At 40.5% G+C, this 18,959-nt stretch overlaps 1 protein-coding gene across 1 annotated transcript in view; it reads right to left on the reverse strand.

The window, feature by feature from the left end:
- The window catches only part of CDCA7L (cell division cycle associated 7 like), a 211,204-nt gene that overhangs the window by 139,112 nt on the left and 53,133 nt on the right, over window positions 1–18,959 (reverse strand). The window lies entirely within an intron of this gene.

Here is an 18,959-nt window from a genome sequence, read left to right on the forward strand (position 1 = left end):
AAGGGAACAGCTACCCACTCTAGTATTCTGGCCTAGAGAATTCCATGGACTATACAGTCCATGGGATTGCAAAGAGTCCAACACAACTGAGCAACTTTCACTTCACTTCAGGTTCATTTCGCTATTCCTATGTCCCTTGGGACCTCACATGTAACTTGCTTGGATGGGAAAGGTAAGCCAATTAGGCTAAGGGGTAACCCCACTTTGGGGCCTTCTCCACTTCTCTCCAAGGCTAACCAATATACATTGCACACACTAAGCTATCTTCGTAATTGGAAAACATTTCATTTTTCATGCCCATGTTCCATGTAGCTTGCTAGTGAAAAGGAGGGGAAGATGCAGGGTACAACTTTTGAAAGAATGATACAGCCCAAGGATAAACATAAACTGATTAGAATCAAATGGGTCCATGCTAGCAGACAAGTCAGCTTTAACTAGACCTTGATCCTCAATCAGCAAGCTAAATGACACAACCAGAGGCACCGTAACAGTTCCAAGGCAGCATCAAAAGACCAAAATGTGGGCAGTGGCCCAACTCCCGGAAATCTCCACCCCTTCCCCAAAATAGCTGCAATAATCCTCCCACTCACTATTGTTCACTGTTCAGTCACTCAGTCGTGTCCAACTCTTTATGACCCCGTGGACTGCAGTACACCAGGTTTCCCTGTCCTTTACCATCTCCTGGAGCTGGCTCAAACTCATGTCCTTTGCGTCGGTGAAGCCATCCAACCATGTCATCCTCTGTCATCGCCTTCTCCTGCCTTCAATCTTCCCCAGCATCAGGGTCTTTTCTAATGAGTCGGCTCTTCACATCAGGTGGCCAAAGTATTGGAGCTTCAGCACCAGTCCTCCCAATGAATATTGAGAACTGATTTCCTTTGGAATTGACTAGTTTGATCTCCTTGCAGTCCAAGGGACTCTCAAGAGTCTTCTCCAACACCACAGTTCAAAAGCATCAATTCTATGGCGCTCAGCCTTCTTTACGGTCCAGCTCTCACATCCATACATGACTACTCATAGCTTTAACTATATGGACTTTGTCAGCAAAGTGATGTCTCTGCTTTTTAATACGCTGTCTAGGTTTTTCATAGCTTTTCTTCCAAGGAGCAAACGTTTTAATTTCATGGCTTACCCAGCCCATAAAAGCTAACCACGCCACATTTTCGAGGCTGCCAGACTTGCCCTCTAGGATAGCCCACACTCTGTCTGTGGGGTGTGTTTCTCTCTAAACCTGCTTATTACCTATCACTTTGTCTCTCAGTGAATTCTTTCTGTGATGAGACATCAAGAGCCTGAGCTTCATTAGGTCCTGAAACCAGGTACCATGGGTTTTGACTGGGTTTGAGACCCAGTCACGTGGGTTCAAGTCCCAAGCAGGGTTTTTTGCCAGGTTACAGTCCTGGACACATGGGTGAGAGTCATAAACTAAGTCCTAATCTAAGGTAAACAGTTTCACTAGGAAGATGCCAATTTTAACAGCCAGAAGAGGCAGAAAGAAAGAAATTAACCTAAAAGTACAGTTTCAAAATAAATCAAGAAATGATCTAGAACAGGGGTCAGCAAAATACAGCATCCAAAGCAAACCTAGCCTGCTGTCTATTTTTGTAAATAAGGTGTTTTTTTTTGGAATATGATCACAGTCAATCATTTATGCATTGTCTGCTATGGACTGAATTGTATTTCCCCATGGTCACTCCCTCTCTCCTCAAATCACATGTTGAAGTCCTAACCGCTGGTGTGACTCTACTGGAGACAGGGCTTTGAGAAGGTAAGTAAGGTTAAATGAAGTCCTAAGGGTAGAGTCCTAATCTGATAGGATGGGTGGCTTTACAAGAAGAGGAAGACATTTCTCTTTTCAGTACATGCACAGGGGAGGGTCATGTGAAGGCACAGCCGTCTACAAGCGAGGAAGGGAGGTCACGCCAGAAGCTGACCACACCAGCACCCCGATTTCAGACTGTTGTTGTTGACTTGGTAAGTCGTGTCCAACTCTTCTGTGACCCCATGGACTGTAGCACACCAGGCTCCTCTGACCATGGGATTTGCCAGCAAGAATACTGGAGTGGGTTGCCATTTCCTTCTCCGAGGGATCTTCCCAACCCAGCAACTGAAACTGCATCTCTTGCATCGGCAGGTTAGCTCTTTACCATAGAGCCACTGGGGAGGTCTAATCTCAGAATACCAGCCTCCGAACTTGTAAGAAAATAAACTGGGAGGCTTGTTGGTTAAGCCTCCCAGTCTCTGCTATTTTTGTTATGACAGCCAGAGCAGACTTAGACCTTGTCTATGGCTGTTTGGGGGCTATGGCAGAATTGAGTGGTTGGATAGAAACTGTATGATGTACAAAGCCCCCAAATTTTACTGTCTGGTGCTTTACAGAAAAGGTTGCTGATGCTGGAGTAGTCTGACCACCTTTCCAAACCGTATTTAGAGACTAAAACCATTACAAAAGTAAAGAAGAAAAGCCCTCAAGACATATTAGAAGTAGGCAGTTAAACAGGTGATTAATATAATGTAACACATAAAGGTTTAGATTAGAAAAAAGTTGATGCACAGCAAAATATACATAAAACTAAAATTACTGACAGAGGTTAATTGAAGGAAGTGAAAGAGTACAAGGAACGTGAAATTTGGCTAAGAATTTTGTATCAGTGGTTAATTTTAAATGATTACTTTTAGAGTTACAAACTGAAATGTCTATCTCAGACAGGCAGGTAGTGTGTGGGCACCAGACTCCAAGGAGCACATCCTTTGAGGAAACGAGCAGACATAGCTCAGCACTAGCTGATTTTCAGTCCTGATTCTATTAAGAAAAGAAAAAACTCCTTCTTGTAGGAAATCTTCCAATTTAAAAAAATAAAAAGCACTCAGTCCTACAGAGCAATGTGAGTAAAATCCTTGACTGATGAGTGACTAGTTCATAATCTTTCTGTTGTAATATATATTATATAAAAGGTGTTTAAGAAGAAGCAAAAGAAAATATTTCTTTTGCTGATTTCCTTAATAATCAGGAAAACTGAGGTATAGCTTCTAGAGATGCTAGCATTTCAGATAGATTCAGTGGCAATACTTTCCCTATGCTTCCAAATTTAGCCAATGGATTAACCATTGGGGTGTCACATAAGCCCCATTAATCCCTCATTTCTGGCAAATGTAATGTGGTATGATGTATGAAATGCTAACTGACATGCTTTAATTGCACATAATTGCTTTCAGTGGACAAATAGTATATATATTCATGTGTATACACACATATACATACATATGCGTGTATATATATGCACATTTTTTTAAAAAGTGAGAGCAAATAAGGTAGCAAGATCACATTCTAGGGAATCGTTAGCTCCCAACATCAATATGCCTGCAGAAAATCCTAAATGATATGAAATGAAGACATCCCTTACGGTCTGATTAGAGCAAGAGCTTGTTTAATTAAAGCAAAATTGTCACTGTCTCTGGCATATCAAACTTTTTAATGTGGTTGACTTGCTTTAAAATCACCATTTTTCAAGAGAAATAATGGGTAGAGAGCAAAAAAAAGTTGTCTGAGCCTAAACTGATAATGAAAGACCACGCAGAGGATCCTAGGCTTTCTGAGGATTTCAGGTTCTGTTCTTTGCGGCCACCCTGTTTCTTTAGGCACTCAAGCTATAGACAATATCTGCCAGAGATGCCATATGTACTAGAAACCCTCTCATCAGAGGGATCAGGACCGGTACTGGTTACTTAATTAAAAAAAAAAAAAAAAGTTGGCTAAATCGAGGAAACATTTTTTTTAAAGATTCATACATCAAACCCTGAAAATTCATTGCATTGCAAGGACTGATGCTGAAACTGTAATACTTTAGCTACCTGATGTGAAGACCCAATTCATTGGGAAAGACCCCGAAGCTGGGAAAGACTGAGGATGAGATGGTTGGATGGCATCACTGACTCAATGGACATGCTGCTATTGCTGAGTTGCCTCAGTCATGTCCGACTCTGTGTGACCCCATAGATGGCAGCCCACCAGGCTCCCCCGTCCCTGGGATTCTCCAGGCAAGAACACTGGAGTGGGTTGCCATTTCCTTCTCCAATAATGGACAGGAGTCTGAGCAAACTCCAGGAGATGGTGAAGGACAGGGAAGCCTGGCGTGCTGCAGTCGCAAAGAGTAGGACAGGACCTAGCAACTGAATGTCAATACACATAGCTTACACATTTCATTTTTAATGTAAAATTATAAATGAATTAACTTGTCAATTCAGTTTTTTGATGGAGGGTCAAAACTTTGCCTTTGAAAATGCATCCTCTGATTAGAATTCCTCAATATCTTTCTTGCATTAATCATAGACACCCAATCCTTATGCAGTTCCTGCCTGCTTTCCACAAAGTGGAGTGAAAAATTAATACACAGGCAAAGCCAGTGAACACTTGAGCACCTCCAGAATATGACTATTTCCCCTAACCTATCATACTTGTCTCATCACTAATTTTACAGTAATTCTTAAAGAGAATGTATTTTTATTAAGTCTTCTCAAAGTTTCAGCTTTTGTCCTCATAGAAACCACAACTTTCTTTATTCTCACATTGATATTTCATTGCTCTACATAAGATTTAATTAAATTATATAATTAAAATGGCAACCATGACTGGGATATACAGGTTTGGGAACAAATAGAGCTAATTCTTGGTAGGGATTCAACTCAACTGGTGAGAGAGGATGTGGGAGGTTATATCTGAAAGAAACCTATTTCAGGCAGACAGAGATATTATGGTCAGTTCTAAGATACCCCAATAAAGCGAATATGGCAACAGAGTGAGTCAAATGAATTTTTTTGTTTCCCAGTGCATATAAAAGTTATGCTTACACTATACTATGGTCTATTAAGTGTTCAACAGCAGTATATCTTTTAAAAAATGTATATACCCCAGTTGAAAAATACTTTATTGCTAAAAGATGCAGACTATCATTTGAGCCTTTGGCAAGGCATAATTTTTTTTTGCCATAGTAACATCAAAGATCACTGATAACAGAACACCATAACAAACATAATCATAATGAAATACTGTGAGAATTACCAAAATGTGACACAGACATAAAGTGAACAATTGCTGCTGGAAAAATGGCACCAACAAACTTGCTCGACAAGGCAGGGTTGTTACAAATCTCTAATTTGTAAAACAAAACAAAAACAAAACCAACAACTTAGTATCTGCAAAGTGAAATAAACTGCAGCCCAATAAAACGAGGTGTGCCTGCACCTCGGAGTGTTCGGTGAGATCAGGGTTCATAGTTTACAAGAGAAAATACAGTTCTGCTTAACTCTGTTTATTGTTTAAAGGGAGGTGCTCACAGAAGAAAATGGTATACAGAGGGCAGAACGCCCCTTACCAGCATGTGATAGCTGAGATGGTTGTACACGAGAATTAGAATGATTCCTGGTTGCACACACAGTGGACACTCCGTAAATAACTGGGCACCTCTCCTTTGGGCCCTAGGCCAGCTGTTTACCTCCAGTGGGGAAGGCACAGACTCTTCAGACTCAACCTGCTCCCAACAGTGTGTCTTCTCACCTCCCAAACCGGCTCCTCCTATTTGACACCATCACTCACCCAGGACCTCCGCCAGCTCAGCTCGGAGGAGTCATCCTGGAGTCTCTTCTGCATCCCTGAGACTCAACAGGGCATGAAGCCATGTCTGTTTTGCCTTTCACGTTTCTGATTTTGTCTTCTCCCCAGTATGATCCCTGCTCTGGCCTGTAGACTCGTTCAGTGTGGCCCCCTTGTCTCAGTTCTGTCCTTCACTTATCTGCCAGGTGTTCCTTCCAAAGTGCACTTCTGACCATCTCACTCCCTTTAGGAAATCCTCTGATGGCTGGCCACTGCCACCAACGTAACACTGAAACTCTTCAGCCTGGCCTTCACAACCCAGCCTTTCTGCCAACATTTTCAATGACATGTCCGAACACACACACATAACTTCATTCCAACCAGACTGAAGCAATCCCCAGACACATAAGGCTATTTCACATGCTCACTTGTTTCACCTCCTCGGTCTGTAAGTCCCCTCCTCCCCACATCCCCGGGCTAACTCTGCTCATCCATTAGGACGGGGGTTATCTGAGCCCTCCTCAGTTGTGATGCTCTTTGTTGTACCCCTTAAAATGCTGTTAAACTACTTATTGAATCTAGTTATGACTGCTGACTTTCTTGTCTGCCTTTCTATTAGACTGATGTTTCTCAAAGACATCGAACATATTTTGTTATCCTCTGTAAGAGGACAAAGGCCGAAACACATTGAACTCGATAGTAATTTGTTCAATGAATGAATGGATGGATGGATGGATGAGGGAAAAAGTCATAAGAAGAGATTATACTATGTCTTACCCACTGGAGGACTCTAATAGTGAAGCCATATACAACTGAGCAATGTTATTAAAAAGCAATTAATTCTAAAGTAGCACAGCTGCTAATGATTCTTAAAAGAAACACTGCTAATGTTTCTTAGAAGGTAGAGGAAAGAGAAGCATAGCTCTAGGGAATTTTACCTATATGTTAAGCAAGAGCACCTAAATTACTATTAAATTAATGATAAAATAGTGTTGTAGTTTATTATGGAGAATTTGAGGTTTAGCTTAATATATGTATGTGTAAATATATATAGTAGAGATATTAACAGATAAAGATGCTGTCAATTGGTAGCTATTGTATGGTTATTAGTATCTCTTTTAATTAGTCACAAAGATTCTGCATAGATACATGTGGTATACATACATATAATTCTGTGTCATTATTATTAAAAATAATTATATATATTCTGTAGTATACAGAATAATTTCATGTACATAAAGAAAATTATACATAACATATATAGCTATTCAGTTCAGTTCAATCGCTCAGTCGTATCTGACTCTTTGTGACCCCATGAATTGCAGAACGCCAGACCTCCCTGTCCATCACCAACTCCCAGAGTTCACTTAGACTCACGTCCATCGAGTCGGTGATGCCATCCAGCCATCTCATCCTCTGTCGTCCCCTTCTCCTCCTGCCCCCAATCCCTCCCAGCATCAGAGTCTTTTCCAATGAGTCAACTCTTCGCATGAGGTGGCCAAGGTACTGGAGTTTCAACTTTAGCATCATTCCTTCCAAAGAAATCCCAGGGCTGATCTCCTTCAGAATGGACTGGTTGGATCTCCTTGCAGTCCAAGGGACTCTCAAAAATCTTCTCCAACACCACACTTCAAAAGCATCAACTATTCGGCACTCAGCTTTCTTCACAGTCCAACTCTCACATCCATACATGACCAATGGAAAAACCATAGCCTTGACTAGACGGACCTTTGTTAGCAAAGTAATGTCTCTGCTTTTGAATACGTTGTGTGTGTGTGTGTAAAAGCCATCATTATAAGGCTTAATAACCTTGAGACATAAACACCAGGTATGAAAAAAAGTTGGTTTATCTTCCTGTGGATAGTTTTGTTGAAATGACAGAATTTATATGAGAATGCTGTAAGTAATCACATAACTAATAATTTCAGTGCAAACTGTAATGGTTGAGAATAATTTAAGAAATGGAACAAAAGTGCCACCGTGTGTCACTACCTATTTCTACATCTTAATGTGCATAAGAATCAAATGAAGATCTGGTTAAAATGCAGATTCTGATTCAGGAGGGCCAGGATGGAGCCTGAGACTCTGCATTTTAACACGCGAAAGGTGATACAGATGCAGCTAGACCACAGACCACACTTGAGAAGGAACAGCATATTCCAATCATGACTAATCATAAGGACTCCCTGGGGTATTTTTTAAGATGTGGATTCCTGGAGGGTGTGGAGAAAAAGGACTCCTCTTACATTGTTGGTAGAAATGTAAATTGGTATAGTCACTATGGAGAACAATATGGAGGTTCCTCAAAAGACAAAAGAGGACTTTCCCGGTGGTCCAGTGGATAGGAGTCTGCCTGCCAACGCAGGGGACCTGTGTTCGGTGCCTGGTCCAGGAAGATCCCACATGCTGTGCAGTAACAGAGCCCATAGCTCTAGAGCCGGTGCTCTACAACAAGAGAAGCCACCGCGATGAGAAGCCCGTGCAGCGCAACTAGAGGGAGCCCACGTGCAGCAGAGAAGGCTCGGCACAGCCAGAAGGAAATAAATGAACTAAAAATAGTGTCATCATATGATCCAGAAATCCCACTCGTAAGCATATATCAGGCCAGAAGTATAATTCAGAAAGATAGATGCACCCTCTGTGTTCATAACGGTCAAGACTTGGAAGCAACCTAAATGTCCACTGACAGATGAATGGATAAAGAAGACGCGGCACTTGGATACAGTGGAACACTATTCAGCCATAAGAATGAATAATACCATTTGCAGCCTCATGGATGGGCCTATGGAATATCATATTAAGTGAAATAAGTCAGAATGAGAGAAGACAAATACCATATGATATCACCTATCTGCAGAATCTAAAATACGACACCAATGAACTTACCTAGGAAACAGACTCACAGCCACAGAGAACAAACTTGTAGTTGCCAAAGGGGAGGGAGGTAGGGAAGGGGTGGATTGGGAGTTTGGGATTAGCGGATGCTAATAACAATATTATATACAGAAAGGATAAACAGCAAGGTCCTACAGTACAGCACAGGGAACTACACTCTATAGTCTGTGATAAGCCTAACAGAACAGGATATGGAAAAGAGTGTATATATAAATATATGTATAACTGAATCACTTTGCTCTCAGGAGAAATTGACACAACACTGTAAATCAACTATACTTCAGTAAGATAATTTAAAAAAATCCAAAAGCATTAAAAAATAGATTTATCTTTTAAAAAAGACATGGATTCCTGAACTCTCACCAGTTATAAACAGACACATGCACATGTTCATGCAACAGAACTTTGAGGGGAGGGGACTGGGAAGGTAACTAATATGTAACATGTAAATACATATTCAACATATTTTCTATGGAAACTCACTGATATTCACTACAAATCCCTTAATTTCTGAGAGATTTACTCAGAGGCATCTTAAAAACTTCAGATTTGTGAATAAAATATCCAAACCAAAGTCACTGAATAACTCCTGCTTTTCATCTTTTAGTTCTATGTATGTTTGTTAACCGGAGAAGGCAATGGCACCCCACTCCAGTACTCTTGCCTGGAAAATCCCATGGACGGAGGAGCCTGGTGGGCTGCAGTCCATGGGGTCGCTAAGAGTCGGACACGACTGAGCGACTTCGCTTTCACTTTTCACTTTCATGCATTGGAGAAGGAAATGGCAACCCACTCCAGTGTTCTTGCCTGGAGAATCCCAGGGACGGGGGAGCCTGGTGGGCTGCCGTCTATGGGGTCACAGAGTCAGACACACAGACTTAGCATAGCATAGCATGTTTGTTAACATTGTGCCATCCCTGATTATTTGATGAAACAGAGGAGGTCTGTAAATTTTGAAGATTTTAGATAAATTCCTGGTTAAAATTGTATTTTAGAAACATTCAAAATTTTCTTTTTCGTCCCAAACATTTAGCTTGGATATGAAGATGATACAGTATGATTATTCTGGCTTTAAAAGAAATCGCTCCCCCTTTTTCAACAGTGTACCCAATGAGTTGGATTCTTCCTTCTACCAGCAATGATGAGGACAGTGATGGTGATGAAAACAGCAAATACTTAAGCAGCATTTCCTAGATGCCAGCCACCTTCTAAGTGCTCTACATCAATGAATTCTTTCCACAAGTTGGTGCATGGTATCATTATTATCCCCATTTTATAGATGAGAAGACTGAGACATGAAGGACTTTGCCTAAAATCACAAAACTCATTAACAATGAGGACGGAATTTCATTTCAGACAGACTAACTCTGTGGTCTGAGCTTTTGAAGCTTACAATTTATTGTCATCATCAATACCTGAGGCTAAGATTTCTGGTGTCTAAACTCTATTGCACTGTCACCACAAGAGTCTACCAATATCCCAGCCCTTACTACCTTCCCTACTGTGCTCATAAACACGAAATCGGGGAGGACAACCATTTTCAACTTGTATATGTGCTTTGCATGACTCTAGGAGACATCATTCCTATTGGCAGTCCTGATAGATCTGTGTAGTTATTACAATTTTTTAGAAGACAGCAGTAAAGTATGTTGAGCTGTTTTTTGCATAACCTGCAGAGCTAGTAGTGGGGACTGAATTTTGGCATCTCTGATTATAGAGCTGTGGGAGCCTGGGAAACATGGCTCCCAGAATACTTTACTCCAATCAAGAGAGATGGAGTCTATCTCTCTATCGCTTGAATTTGGACCATTCTGGGACTCGGTTTGACCGACAGATTGTGGTAGAAGTGATGTCCAAGTTCAAGAGTGTAGGTTTCTGCTTTTGCCCTTTTGGAGTCCTTCTTTAAAAGTGGTTCAGTTCAACCTACTGAGGGATAAGAGGCCCTGTGAAGGAGAAGTGAAATGTCCCAGGTGACATCTCCAGGGGACTGGAAAGAATGGCCCTCCATCCTGTCACAGCCAGTTCCAAGCTGCCCCACCAGCTGAATGCAGCCGAATGAGTGACCTCAGAGGGCCTGGTAGAATAATTTCCCACCCAACCTACAGAATCAAGGGAATTAATCAACTATGATTTCAAGCTACTAAATTTTGGGGTTGGTTGTTAGATTAGCAATACATACATTATATGATCCTTTGAAAGATAAACAAAATTTAAGGCTATATTACTATCTTTTCTAACTAATGATATTTGGAGAATTGTTCAATGTAATAGAGGTCTTTTGAGGCAATAATTTTGTATAAAAGTTGACCAAATTGGAGATTTAAAGGGACACATTTACTGTTAGTGATTTCCAAAATCACATATTTTCATAACTAGTAATAACTAAGAACACAATTAACTAAGTGCATTGCTACAAATTCTGAGTTGTTATCATTGATTTTATAATCTAAGATTTACAGCCAACGGATAGAAAAATTACTTCTTACAGCAAATTTGATAGTGTGTTAAAAATAATATAAATCCCTTCTTTTAGAAAAGATAATACAATATCAGAAATATGAATCTCCACTTAAGGAATTCTACTTCTAATTAAAGGAAACTATGAAGCAATCTCCATGGTCTAAAAATTACTTTTTTTCCCCCAGTTACTGTGTTATAAATCCCTTCTCTGTGTTGGTAAGGAAACCTGTCAAATTGTTTTACCACAAAGCTTGTCTGTACCACCTAAATTGTAGATCTTTATATTTTTTTCACCATCAAAAGTCTGTAAAGTACGTTTCAGATTAATTGTAGAAAACCATAAAACCTGCCTGGGGTAGGAAATAGTAATAGTTCACAAATTATATTTACTGTTAATCCGTTCAGACATAACTGAACTGCAAATGAACTTCCTTTTATTTTTTTTTTCCTGCCTCAAACTAAGCCTCATGTTATCCAACACGTTATGATTTCCCATAATGGAACCACAGGCTTTCTTTCTTCTTCTCTCTGCAGTGGTCACAAAAATAAGAGCTTCTGAGGGCTTCAAGATCTTACACACAGCAGAGCACTGTTTACTAGCCTGAGATAAGTGGTAATCCAACTCCATCTGTAAACAGACTGATGCCTGCAGGACGCCACCGAACATGACGACTCCATGGGACTATCATGTTATGCCAGTTACACACTGCCAGTAGCTCCACAGAAGAGCAAGAAGACTGGTGGAAAGGGCATACGTCTCCTTTATTCTTGGGGGAAACTCTTTGGAAATTCCAAAGGTATAGAATCATTTACTGTTTTGTGTGCTGTAGGTCTCATTGCCAAGTATTAGTTGTTTGGAAGTTTTCTTGACATCACAGATTTTAAAAGTAATTGGCCCCATAAGCAATCAACAATCTTCTTCTAGCTTTTATTATTGGCCTTTACCATAAAGCATTAGCAATTATCAAAAATTAGTAAAATTTACTGGTAGCGCATTAAAATTCTTTCATTAGTTCCCAAGAGCCTGTTCGTGCTAAATTTTTGGTTTGGATGCATAGGCAGTATCTTCTTTAATTACCATAATATAAATATTTTAATTAGGCTTCTAATGGGTTTATAAGATTTTGGGAGGCTTCTGTCAGATTTGTAAACTAATAGGATCCGAGCGTCTACCCATATATATAAGGATTTTCTCACGTGCTAAAAAAAAAAAAAATAGTATTAAAGAATTCCAATGAGTGAGTGAGTCTCAAATATTGCCTGGAATCTTAAGGAAAACTTTTGAACCCAGCTTAATCCTTTATTTTATTATCCATAAGACTGATAATACTTCCTGCTGGCTGTTCTCTAAACTGATTATTGCTAATCTTCTGCTAGGTCTGCTATATTTTAATAGTTTATGGTAAAATAATATTATTCTTTTAATTTTAATTTAATTGAGTATTTGTAAAATTGGATTGTAAATGTTTAGGTTTACTAGGTTTTATGAATTTGTTCTTTTATAGTTCAGTTTTCTTATCCTGTATTAAAGTTGTATGTATCAATGGAATACTGCTGGTGCTGCCAAGTCGCCTCAGTCGTGTCTGACTCTGTGCGACCCCAGAGACGGCAGCCCACCAGGCTCCCCCGTCCCTGGGATTCTCCAGGCAAGAACACTGGAGTGGGTTGCCATTGCCTTCTCCAATGCATGAAAGTGAAAAGTGAAAGTGAAGTCGCCCAGTCGAATCCGACTCTTAGCAACCCCATGGACTGCAGCCCACCAGGCTCCTCTGCCCATGGGATTTTCCAGGCAAGAGTACTGGAGTGGGTTGCCATTGCCTTCTCCACAATGGAATACTACTCAGCTATAAAAAGGAACATATATATATAAAAGGAACATTTGAGTCAGTTCTAATGTGATAGATGAACCTAGAGCCTATTATGCAGAGTGAAGTAAGTCAGAAAAAGACAAATACTGTAAATTAATGTATATATATAGAATCCAGAAGGATGGTACCGACAATCCTACATACACAAAGGAGACACAGACGTAAATAACGGACTTCTGGACTCAGTGGGAGATGGTGAGGGTGGGATGATTTGAGAGAGCAGCATTGAAACATGGAGCAGCATTGAAACATGTACATCGCCATATGTAGAATGGAAGACCACCACGAGTTCAGTGCCCGAAGCAGAACACCGAGGCCAGTGCCCTGTGACCACCTGGAGGGGTGGGGTGGGGGGAGGAGAGGAGGGGCTTAGGACTGGGGGGACACATGTATACCTATGGCCAATTCGTGCTGATGGATAGAAAAAGCCATCACAATACTGTAAAGTTTTTATCCTCCAATTAAATAAAATTTAAAAAATAAAATTGTGTGTGTGTGTGTGTGTGTGTGTGTATGCTGCTGCTGCTAAGCCACTTCAGTCGTGTCCAACTCTGTGCGACCCCATAGACGGCAGCCCACCAGGCTCCGCCATCCCTGGGATTCTCCAGGCAAGAACACTGGAGTGGGTTGCCATTTCCTTCTCCAGTGTGTGTGTACAGTTTGTGTATTAAAGTAGGATGTACACATATTCTACTTCCAGGCTACAGTCTTATGACAGTTCAGTTACTGTGTTTTCAATTCCCTGTGTAGGCTGAGGATGAGCAGAATTAACTTTCTGTGCAGAACAACTACTAATACCCATTCCTCATATGCATACAGCGTTTTCTCTTATTCCAATTTCCAGATTGGCTTAACAAAGAAATAATTATGTTGGAGTGAGAATTAACAGACAAGGGGAAGAGAACAGGATGACTCATACAATAATGAGTTAGAACTGAAGACATCGGTATGAACTCATGTTTAGCTTAATGCAGATACAAATGGTTATATACAGACAATATTTAAAGATATATGTTTATACCTTGCTCTGACTACCGAGAGGGCCTAGAAGCACCAACATCCCAGCAGCACTGAGCATACCCAGCACCCACACCTTGGTTTATAATAACCACTAATCAGTAAAAGTAGCCCAGGTTCCGTGGAGAAATGATTGCTTCTAGGACCCAGGTACGAAGTACACAAGGTGAGTCTGGAGCACCTTATAGTACCAGAAGGTAAGGAAATGCTTTTTTAAACAAGTACACAACCCAACACAATCATAGGAGCCAAGTGAAAGTATTTCCAATGCCAAAACTGGAAAAATTTTAGTAACAAAATAAAGTAACATTGGATTATAACTGAAAATATCTGTGAGGGCATACTGATATAAATATGTTTTGAGGAAATAAGTAGACAGTAACATACTACTTCTTACATGGGGGCTACATACAGTGAAGGCCCTTGAGTAAAGCCTTAATATCTGAAAGAGAAATGGGGGAGGGATTTAGGGGAGAGATTTTTATTCTTCCTTCCAAAGAGGAAAGTATTTAAAAAAAAAAAAAAGGAGGGGCGAGGTACCTTTACACTGGAGAAATGTGACAGACACTATGCCAGCCAGGTGATCAAGGTCAATGTTAATAGTGAGAAGTTAGGTACTATTTATATGATGTGACATGCATGGCACTTCACTTCTTCCTCCAAAAACACATAATCTTAGTCTAATCATAAGACAAACATCAGACAAATCTCAATAGAGGGACGTTCTATACAATACCTGATCAATACCCTCAAAACCCTCTAAGTTACACAAAAAAAGAAAGTATGAGAAACAATCATAGCTAAGAGGAGCCTAAGGAAATATGATGACTAATTGTAACATGGTATCCTGGATGGGATCCTAGTACAGAAAAGTGCATTAGGTAAAAACTAAGGAAATCAGCTTAAAATACTGAACCAACACTAGTTCATCAATTAAAAGTAAAGTACCACATTAATGTAAGATGTTAAACAGAAGGAACTGGGTATGTTTGGATATAGGGGAACTCTCTACTTTCTTTGCAATTTTTCTGTAAGTCAAAATTTAAAGATAACTTATTCAAAAAATACATGATAAAGCATTTATGAGAGGGTAAAATGTTAAAAATCAAATTAGTGCCATGTACCCCTTTCCTAGCTCAAGAAATGATGCTAACCAAGAGTTTAAGTTCACTGTGTATCCCTCCTTACTTACATTTCCAACTCTCTACTCCCAGAGATAACCATTATCTTGCATTTGGTATTTATTATTCCCATGCATTTATCAGTCAGTCAGTCAGTCCAGTCACTTAGTCATGTCCGACTCTTTGAGACCCCATGGACTGCAGCATGCCAGGCCTCCCTGTCAATCATCAACTCCTGGAGTTTACTCAAACTCATGTCCATTCAGTCGGTGATGCCATCCAACCATCTCATCCTCTGTCATCCCATTCTCCTCCTGCCTTCCATCTTTCCCATCATCAGGGTCTTTTCCAATAAGTCAGTTCTTCACATAAGGCCAACAAAGTATTGGAGCTTCAGCATCAGTCCTTCCAATGAATATTCAGGATTGATTTCCTTTAGGATGGACTGGTTGGATCTCCATGCTGTCCAAGGGACTCTAAAGAGTCTTCTCCAACACCACAGTTCAAAAGCATCAATTCTTCGGCGCTCAGCTTTCTTTATAGTCCAACTCTCACATCCATGCATGACTACTGGAAAAATCAGAGCTTTGACCAGATGGGCCTTTGTTGGCAAAGTGATGTCTCTGCTTTTTAATATGCTGTCTACGTTGGTCATAACTTTTCTTCCAAGGACCAAGCGTCTTTTAATTTCATGGCTGCAGTCACCATCTGCAGTGATTTTGGAGCCCAGAAAAATAAAGTCTGTCACTGTTTCCATTGTTTCCCCATCTATTTGCCACGAAGTGATGGGACTGGATGCCATGATCTTAGTCTTCTGAATGTTGAGTTTTAAGCCAACTTTTTCCACTCTCCTCTTTCACTTTCATCAAGACGCTCTTCAGTTCTTCTCCTCTTTCTGCCATAAGGGTGGTGTCATCTGTGTATCTGATGTTATTGATATTTCTCCCGGCAATCTTGATTCCAGCTTGTGCTTCATCCAGCTCAGCATTTCTCATGATGTACTCTGCATATAAGTTAAATAAGCAGGGTGACAGCATCAGCCTCGACCTATTCCTTTCCCTATTTGGAACCAGGCTGTTGTTCCATGTCTAGTTCTAACTGTTGCTTCCTGACCTGCATACAGATTTCTCAGGAGGAAGATCAGGTGGTCTGGTATTCCCATATCTTTCAGAGTTTTCCACAGTTTGTGGTGATCCACACAGTGAAAGGCTTTGGCATAGTCAATAAAGCAGATGTTTTTCTGGAATTCTCTTGATTTTTCTGTGATCCAACAGATGTTGGCAGTTTGATCTCTGATTCCTCTGCCTTTTCTAAAACCAGATTGAACATCTGGAAGTCCACGGTTCATGTACTGTTGAAGCCTTGCTTGGAGAATTTTGAGCATTACTTTGCTAGCGTGTGAGATGAGTGCAATTGTGTGGTAGTTTGAGCTTGCTTTGGCATTACCTTTCTTAGGGATTGGAATGAAAACTGACCTTTTACAGTCCTGTGGCCACTGATGAGCTTTCCAAATTTGCTGGCATATTGAGTGCAACACTTTCACAGCATCATCTTTTAGGATTTAAAAAAGCTCAACTGGAATTCCATCACCTCCACTAGCTTTGTACATAGTGATGCTTCCTAAGGCCCATGCATTTATGGATATCTTTAAAGGACATAATTGTTTGCAAGTTTAAAATTTTTGTATAGATTGCATCATATGACACCTGCTTTTGCAGAGGCTTCACTCAATATCAAGCTTACATGATTCATATTAACTTATGTAGCTCTAATTCATTTTTTCTGCAATGGATGCCTCCATTACATGAATATGCCCAAATATGCTGATCTCTTTGATGGGCTCTCAGAGTGTTCAATCATTCATGCTGTTGAAAGCCTTTCCATTCACCTTTCATTTGACACCAGGGATTTCTCTTGGCTGATCCATTCCACATAGCACTTCACATTTCAGGCTAGCTGCCCAGCTCCTCTCTCCCTGCCCAGATGCTTCCTCATCCCCTTCCCCTCAGACCAGCCTTCTGCAGCCTCAATGTCTTTTCTCCTTATTAAGCACAGCTGTTTAGCAATTCTGTCCCTTCTCCCAAACACAAGTCCCAACTTGACTTTGTACAGTTACAAATCATCCAAGACCTCAGATGAACCAAAGTGTTAGGGGAAGCATACTGATTGAAACCGCCCACCCTGGCCAGGCACCATAGTAACCATTTGTATGAGTTGTTTTATGACAGGAGATCCTGATAAGGAATACAGAGTAAAGGGTCGAAAGGAGACACCGCCTGTAGGTCCACTTCCCAGAATCCCTCTGGCTAGCATCCATCTTGACTGAGCGATGCATGCACCACCAGGAAAGACTCTGAATTAGAATGATTGGCCTAAGACCACCCGGAAACTAATCCCATCACCATAAAACTCGACATTGCGAGCCACACAGCAGAAAAGTTCTCCTGGGTTCCCTTACTCTACTGCTCTGCACCGGGTGCCCTTTCCCAGTAAAATCTCTTCCTTTGTCAGCATATGTGTCTCCTTGGACAACTCATTTCTGAATGTTAGACAAGAGCCCAGTTTCGGGCCCTGGAAGGGGTCCGCCTTCCTGCAACAAAAGGACCTGCTACTACTTCCCTAGACCCCTGCATCCCATGTAAAACTATGAAGAAAAATCAGTTTCAAAATTCCTCTGCTCAAATGTGTTTTAAAATAATCAGCTGTCCTTTTGTAAGAACAAATCATGTGGGTGTTAGTAAAACCGCTTTACTTAAGCTTGTCCTAAGTAAAAAGAAACATATACCAATGTTTAGGTAATTTCTGTATGCTCTATGTTTCTCTTCTTTCCTTTGAAAACTACACGGATAAAAGTTTATCTTTGAAGGGATTCAGAAAGAATTAAGTGTGGACAAAAACATTTTTCAGATAAACAAAGTTGGAGTTTGGAGATCCTTGAATTCTAAAGAGAGAGGTGATTTTCAAACCTATAGATAGTTTTCTTAGTTGCATTCCCAAACTATAGAAAGTAATACTCTTGGTATTAAGGTACAAAAAAAATTGTCACACTTAGGTTTATATTGAGAGATAGTAGTAGAGTTACAAAAAATCTATGCTGTTCTCTCAATTAGGAAACTATTTTTATCTGTTAAGGAGGCAAATTTAATGGAAATGAGGTTTTTCCACTAATTAACCTGACAACTGCAAGTCAGATACATGAGAAGGTGAAGGTGTGTGTGTACATGTTTGTGAGGAGTAGTGTTGGTGATAAGAACAGCCTCAGCTAAAACAGCACTTCAGATATAAAGCCAAATTTCTAAATTGAGATAGTGACAGTAAAAATGGAGGAAAAATGGAAAAGATTTTTACAGTGATATGACAATATCACTTGGCCAGACTGATGAGTTGATGGGGGAAAAGGTGTGAGAGAAGTCCAGGTAATTACATAATCACACATGCAGGGCACCGGGATGAGGGTGGCACCACTGACAGCAACAGAGAGCACGGAGCTGCACCGAGCAGACCAGGAAGACAGCACCCAGAAGGAGCCAGCCCAGAAAGGCAGAGAACACCAGACCTCCAAATGAGAGGCGAGGCTGCTCTGATAGTCAGCAGAGCGCCACTGAAGGGGACTGAAGAGGAGAAAAGTACAGAGGTTCCTTAAAAAACCATCATTGGAAAAGATGTACCCCAATGCTCACTATTTACAACAGCCAAAACATTAAGCAACCTAAATATCCACTGACAGAAGAATGGATAAAGAAGATGTGGCATATATGAAATGGACCACTACTCAGCCATAAAAAAGAATGAAATGATGCCACTCGCTGCAACATGGATGGACCTAGAGATTATCACACTAAGTGAAGTTAGACTCAGAGAGACAAATAGCATTTTATAGCACATACTTTTTAAAAAATGGCACAAAGGAACTCATTTACAAAACAGAAACAGATGTGCAGATATCAAAAACAAACCTATGGTTACCAAAGAGGAAATATGGGGGGAGGGATAAATCAGAAGTTTGGG

The sequence above is a fragment of the Bos taurus genome, chromosome 4 (genome assembly GCF_002263795.3).
Source record: "Bos taurus isolate L1 Dominette 01449 registration number 42190680 breed Hereford chromosome 4, ARS-UCD2.0, whole genome shotgun sequence".
Lineage (NCBI taxonomy): Eukaryota > Metazoa > Chordata > Mammalia > Artiodactyla > Bovidae > Bos > Bos taurus.